The following is a 6,000-nucleotide window of genomic DNA, read 5'->3' as shown; positions in this document are numbered from 1 at the left end:
AGACTGTTAGATCTGTAACTTTAGAAATAATTTGGCTGACTGTCCTTACCAACAGATGAGAATCTGAGGTTCCCGGAGAAGTTGTGACACATTCAACATTGCATAACAGAGAGGCCAAATGTGGGACACTCATGCAGGACTCCTAACCCTCAGCGAATGTTGTTTCCATCTCAAGGTGTGTCCCCTTATCCCAGCAGCTCATTACATGCTGTCTTAGCTAGGGTTCTCTAGAGAAACAGACCCTGCAACACACACACATATGGAGAGAGACAGAGAGAGAGACAGAGACAGACCAACCCTGGTGGTGCAGACGGTTAAGTGCTCAACTACTAACCAAAAGGTTCAAACCCACCCAGAGGCACCTTGGAAGTAAGGCCTGGTGATCCGCTTCCGAAAGGTCACAGTCTTGAACACCCTATGAAGCAGTACTGCTCTGCACACATAGAGTTGCTATGAGTCAAAACTGATTCGATTGCAACTCACAAAAGCAGCATACACACACGTACATACATGTTTGTATATATATGTGTGTGTGTATGAGTCGGAATTGACTCAACTGCACTGGGTTTTTTTTTTTATGTATATGTGTTGGCTCACGTGATTGTGGACAAGTCCTAAATCTTTAGTCAGGTGACAGACTGGAGATTCCTGTAGTCTTGTGCCCCAAAACCACTAGGCCAGGGGACGGGAAGAGTGAAGTATGCAGAATTTCTGGCAAAATGCTATTTGTAGTCTGAAGGCAAAATACACCCTAGGGAAAACTCCCTTTTTGCTCTTAAGGCTTTCAACTGATTGGATGAGGCCCATCCACATTATGAAGGGTAATCTGCTTTACTTAAGGCCAACTGATTTAATCACATGTATCTACTTCATAACAGCATCTGGACTAGTGCTTGACCAAACATTTGGGCACCATAGTCCAGCCAAGGTGACACATAAAATGAACCATCACAGATGCTGTCACATAACACGTTTCTATCCTCAGACTGCAGGTTTCAACCACACGTACTCCCTGGTTGATGGACAGACAGACTGCCTCCCATGGCCTGATTAGAGGGCACAGAAAAGTCCCTTCCCCTCCACCCCAGCCACCTCCCACCCTGGCCTATCGTTGGTGCCTGAAACTCTACCATTAGACAAGTTACTTTACATTTCAAAGTCCCTGGGTGGTACAAATGGTTAAGCACTGGGCTATTAACTGAAAGGTCAGTGGTTTGAACCTACACAGAGGCCTGGTCATCTGCTTCTGAAAGATCACAGTTTTGAAACCCTATGGAGCAGTTCTACTCTGTACACATGGAATTGCCATGTGTCGGAACTGACTTGAGGGCAACAAACAACAACAAAACACTGAACAACAACTTTACTTTTGGACACCACCTATATTTGGATCAAGGGTTGCAAACCCAGGTGGCTATGGTGCTGAGCAGTTAAAATAAGTGGAGAGTTGCTTAGGTGGACCTGTGGGGAGCTGGATCGTGCAGGCCACGTCCAAAGGGCCGAAAGGGGCAGCTGCTACTCAGCTCCAGTCTGGAGTGGTCATATCTTCTGGATTGGCAAGAAAAGCTAGAAAGGCAGATTTTTAAAAATTTGAACTCTTCTGAATTTTAAATATTTGCAAAAAATTAAAAAAAAAAAAAAGTTAAAGTACTATCTGGCCAAACAATCTCCCTCTCCAAAGTGGATTTGATCTTTTATATGTAAGCACGGAACCACCTATATAGATTCTTTCCAATGTTACACCTAAGGCTTGGGTTGGGGGTGCAATAGATCAAAGAAATCAAAGATTTCCTCTGGGAATTGCATGGATAACTAGGTTTTTGTGGTGTGGGCAGGGCCAGGACTGAGGTGAGTGAGTGAGGGGCAGAATTTGAGGAGGTGGTCAAGCTCAGGGAAAACTGCATTTGCATAACCCTGAGAGGGAACGCCTTCTTAAATATTGCACCCTGGGTGCCTCATTAGGGTTAGAGTGTGGGAGAGGGAGGAGGGAACCATGTCTACATGGCAGGGCAGGGAGAAGAATTCTCCAAGAACTAGACAAAGTGACGCAAGGGCCCCTGAAGGCCAGATTTGTAGGCTGTGTGATTCGGTCCTGACTTCCTGCCATGGAAAAGCACAGGGCACAGCCTGTCCTGTGCTTATAGCCCCACTGTCTGCTTCCCTGATGTGGCCACACCCTCTGGAAGCCTTGGCTCAGTCCTGCCCCAAGCGACCTCGGTAGATAGTGTGAGAACGTGAGGAGAAGCGGTTGTTTTTATCCCTAAACCATGCAAGGGAAACTGTTGTCTGCACTGTGTCTGGGTGTAGGGCTCAGCTCTCCTGACTGTCCGGGGGTCCCAGGAGCTGCTGGGGACCAGCTGATGGGGATGTGAGGGTGTGTCAGCTAATCCAAGGGCCCCAGGAGCACAACATCAGCTTCTGTCTCCTTTGTGACCCTCAGAAGAAGGGCAGACTTGTCACTCTTGAGGTGCTGTCCTGGTTCATTCTGATGAAAGGGAGGCTGCGCCTTTGAGAAATGCAGCCTCCCTGCCTCCTGAGCCTCTTCAGCAGGAATCTGGAGGGGCGAGATTCAGAGCTGCTCTTCCTGCTGTCTCTTTGGCTCTTCAGCCAAACGCCTGCGGTTACAGCCCAGTGTTGGGGACAGCTGGGCTTGTTTTGGTGTTCAAACCAGGGGGAGGGATATGGTTTTAACATTGAAAAAATAAATTGTTCTCAAGGGAGAGAGAAGGCTTCCAGCAGGAACCCTTGAAGGCTTCTGACCCTGCCTGCTCTCTCCCAATGTCAGGGAATAAACGCCTGATGGGAGCCATCAGTTATTCAGCAGCCTGAGGGTAATTAAAAAGCATCTTCCAACAAGATGCTTGGAAGGTGCCCATAGGCTACAGGTGGAATCTCTCAGATTTTTCTCATTTACCTGGAGCCCTGCTACAAGCTCCTAGCTGTTTTTAATGCCCATAGCAAGTGTCTGGGCTTCCAAATCCTGTGAGGGCCGCTAGAGGGAGCCCGGGAGGAGGAGGGAGGCTTTGGAAGGGAGAGAAGTGAGGGTTGTTTGCAGAACAGGGGTTAGAGAAGCTGTCAATGGAAAAGGGAGACAATAGACTTCTCTGAGACCCCAAAATACATCATTAGGACCAGGGCGAATCTAATGGAGACACATTTTTCTTATAAATATAAGCAAAAAAATAACATGTTTTAAGCCAACCTAAGAACATTTGCTCAGGCAACCACAATTGTGTCTCCTGTCTCAGTCATCTCCTCAGAGAAGCCTTCCAAGAACTTCTCCATCCCCCAGGTCAAGTTAATCTTCCTCCAGTTATTCTGTCTCATTCATCTGTTTATGTCTTGCAAAGTACTTATCAAAGTCTGTAAAATATCAGGCTTATGCCTGCTTTCTCGTTTATTTTCTGTCTACCAGTCTGGTCTATCAGTGTCAGGAGGGCAGAGATCTTTGTGCCTTGTCCTCCTTGCTTCCCTGTGCCAAGCATAGTGCCTGGCACACAGTAGGAACTCAATAGATGTTTGTTGATTGAACAAAAGAAAAATGAGTAAAAACTTCAAAAGAAAATGCATCCCCTACCAAGGGAAGGGTTTAAGCAGAGGTTAGATGGTCAATAGCTAGAGGTACCGGAGAGTTCCCCACTGCTCCCCCCTTGTGTTGGTTAAGGTTCTGCTAGCTGCTGCAACAAACAAACCCAAACTGTATAATCAAATCATTTAAAGTGCCAACTAGGTGTTTCTAACAGGAGGCAGCTCTCCTTCAAGGAGTGACTCAGGGGCTCAGGTCCCTTTCTTCTTGTGGCTCCATCATCTTCCTACCTGGCTTCTAAGGTCACCATGCTCAATTGCATCAAGCAGATGGAAGGGGAAAAAGGTGATAATAGGCCAGGCCTGAAAGACATGCACATCCCTCCTTCTCACACTCCATTGGGTAGAACTCCAGCATATCTAATTGCAATGTTTGGGTCATAGCCCAGGAAGAAGAGGAGATGCATTTGGTTCCTAACTCACCAGGCTCTGCCACACCTGCATCGGGCAGGAGGTGGGACCAGATGGCTCCTGGGAGCCTCTCCAATTCCCAGCAATTGCCTTTGAAGGCTTGTGTTTTCCTTTTGCAACAACTTAGCACTTAAGGAGAAGTAAGGTACTTGTCACCTCTCTTTCTTTCCTAGCTTTGTAATTCTTCCTTCTCTTGCTCAAGAATTCCCTTAGGCACTTCTGACGTGCCATCAGGGACAGTAGGAACATTTGATCAGGCAGCCACAAAAACGGCAGGTTAGACAGACCAGTCTAGGAACTCTAGCTCTGTCGCTTCCTGGGTGTGTGGCAGTGGGCATGTTACCTAACTTTCTGTCCCTCTGCTTTCTTCTCTGCAAAACGAAGACAATAGTTAGGACAATAATATCTACTTTGTAATGTTACAAGGCTGAAACGAGCAGAGGTGTGCGCCACCGATGATGCAGGTACTGCAGGTCATTGTCCTAAGTGTTTTATTTTCATAGTCTTTTTTTTTAGTTTTCACAGCAATTCTTTGAAGGAGATACTGTTATTTGCTCTGGTTTTATAGAGGAGAACATGGAATCAATTAAAGATAAAGCAGCTTGCCTAAAGTCACGCAGCTGAGAGTTTGTGGAACCAAGACTTGAATGAAGTCATCTGACTGCAGAGCCCACAAGGTACGTACTAGATGGTAACGACCATGTGTATGATGATGACTTTTGCTGTTATTATTTGCATTAGAGGCTGATCCAGTCCTAGACTTATTTATAATATTCGCAATGATCTGCAAAACCTTCTACAGTCTCCAAAGTGCCTTCATGGAGATTAGCCTGTTAGTTCCTCGCAATGAGTCCTCACAATAGTTTCCCTATTGTACCCCTTTTATAGAGGTACCAATGAGCCTCACAAGGAGTAAGTCACTTGCCCAAGGTCTTGCAGCCAGCAACTGGTGGAGCTGGCTTTCAGACTCTGACTTTTGACAAGGCCAGTGTTCTTGTTAGATTTGAGTTAACGTTTGTTAAGCACTTACAATGGTGCCTGGCATAAAGCGAGCATGACGTGTTAATTAGATAAATAAAGTAAATAAATATCGCTCCTACTGCATCGTCTTCAACAAATACTTCTCTAGCATCTGGTGCCGTCTGTGAAGTTGGGGCCATTGTGACAGGTGCTCCTGTGTCTCTCTTTGCCCCCCACCCTACCCCTTGTGACCAGTGTCCTCAGGTTGCCTCTGGGCTGGGCTGCTCTGGTCATCTCTCCTCTCTCACTCTGGACTGCTCTTTTGGGCAGCTTCCTAGGATCTGGGCTCCTCCCCACAATTAAAAAAAAAAAAAAATTGACTGTTCATTATTTTTGTTTTCCAGCCCCTGCTTGCTGCAATCTGACCAACTTGTCTTCTAGAAAGGTCTTGCTAACTAACAGTTATCCAATGTGTCATAGTGACCTCTCATTTAGCTCATTAACATTCTAACAGGGGTTTTCAATTAGCCCAAAGGAATGGTCAGTGGTGGAATTTCAGGCATGTGCACAGGCCAATGGGGGAAATATTTTTGGATGAAAAGGCCTAAAATTACACCACAGAAACTTATGAAGGAGGGAGGGCCAAGCTTGCTCAGGATTTTGCATGGAGTCTATTCTGACTGGGAGCAGATTGGCAAAGCTTCTGTTCTACCCCACCCCCTTCCATAAAGCTGTTTTTAAAGTTGCTTTAGAAGATTCCTAACATTCGTTGTCAAATGGAGCCCCAAATTATTTCTAACTCATGCCTTTAATGGAACAGACCCAGACACTACCTAACAAAGAGGAACTAAAATTAAGAAACATGTATATATTTCTTCAACAAGTACGTATTAAGCCTCTATTATATGTCGGACACTGTTCTGGGCACTGTTCTAGGCACTGAGGAGACAAGGATGAATAAGCAAGCATGGCCTCCCCAACAGCTTTGAGACTCGCTGTAGAGTGGGGTTGCCACCTTTTAAATAGAAAACGGGAGCCATACCT

General features: G+C 46.0%; 1 long non-coding RNA gene across 1 annotated transcript in view; it reads left to right on the top strand.

The window, feature by feature from the left end:
- Positions 1-4,622: 4,622 nt before the first annotated feature.
- The window catches only part of LOC126061915 (uncharacterized), a 153,993-nt gene continuing 152,615 nt past the window's right edge, over positions 4,623-6,000 (top strand). Inside the window, exon 1 of the long non-coding RNA XR_007513936.1 lies at positions 4,623-4,673. This is a non-coding gene — a long non-coding RNA (uncharacterized LOC126061915). The remainder of the gene's footprint in view (positions 4,674-6,000) is intronic.

The sequence above is a fragment of the Elephas maximus genome, chromosome 2 (genome assembly GCF_024166365.1).
Source record: "Elephas maximus indicus isolate mEleMax1 chromosome 2, mEleMax1 primary haplotype, whole genome shotgun sequence".
Lineage (NCBI taxonomy): Eukaryota > Metazoa > Chordata > Mammalia > Proboscidea > Elephantidae > Elephas > Elephas maximus.
The sequence above is the reverse complement of the archived record's forward strand: the minus strand, read 5'-3'. Positions and strand labels throughout refer to the sequence as shown.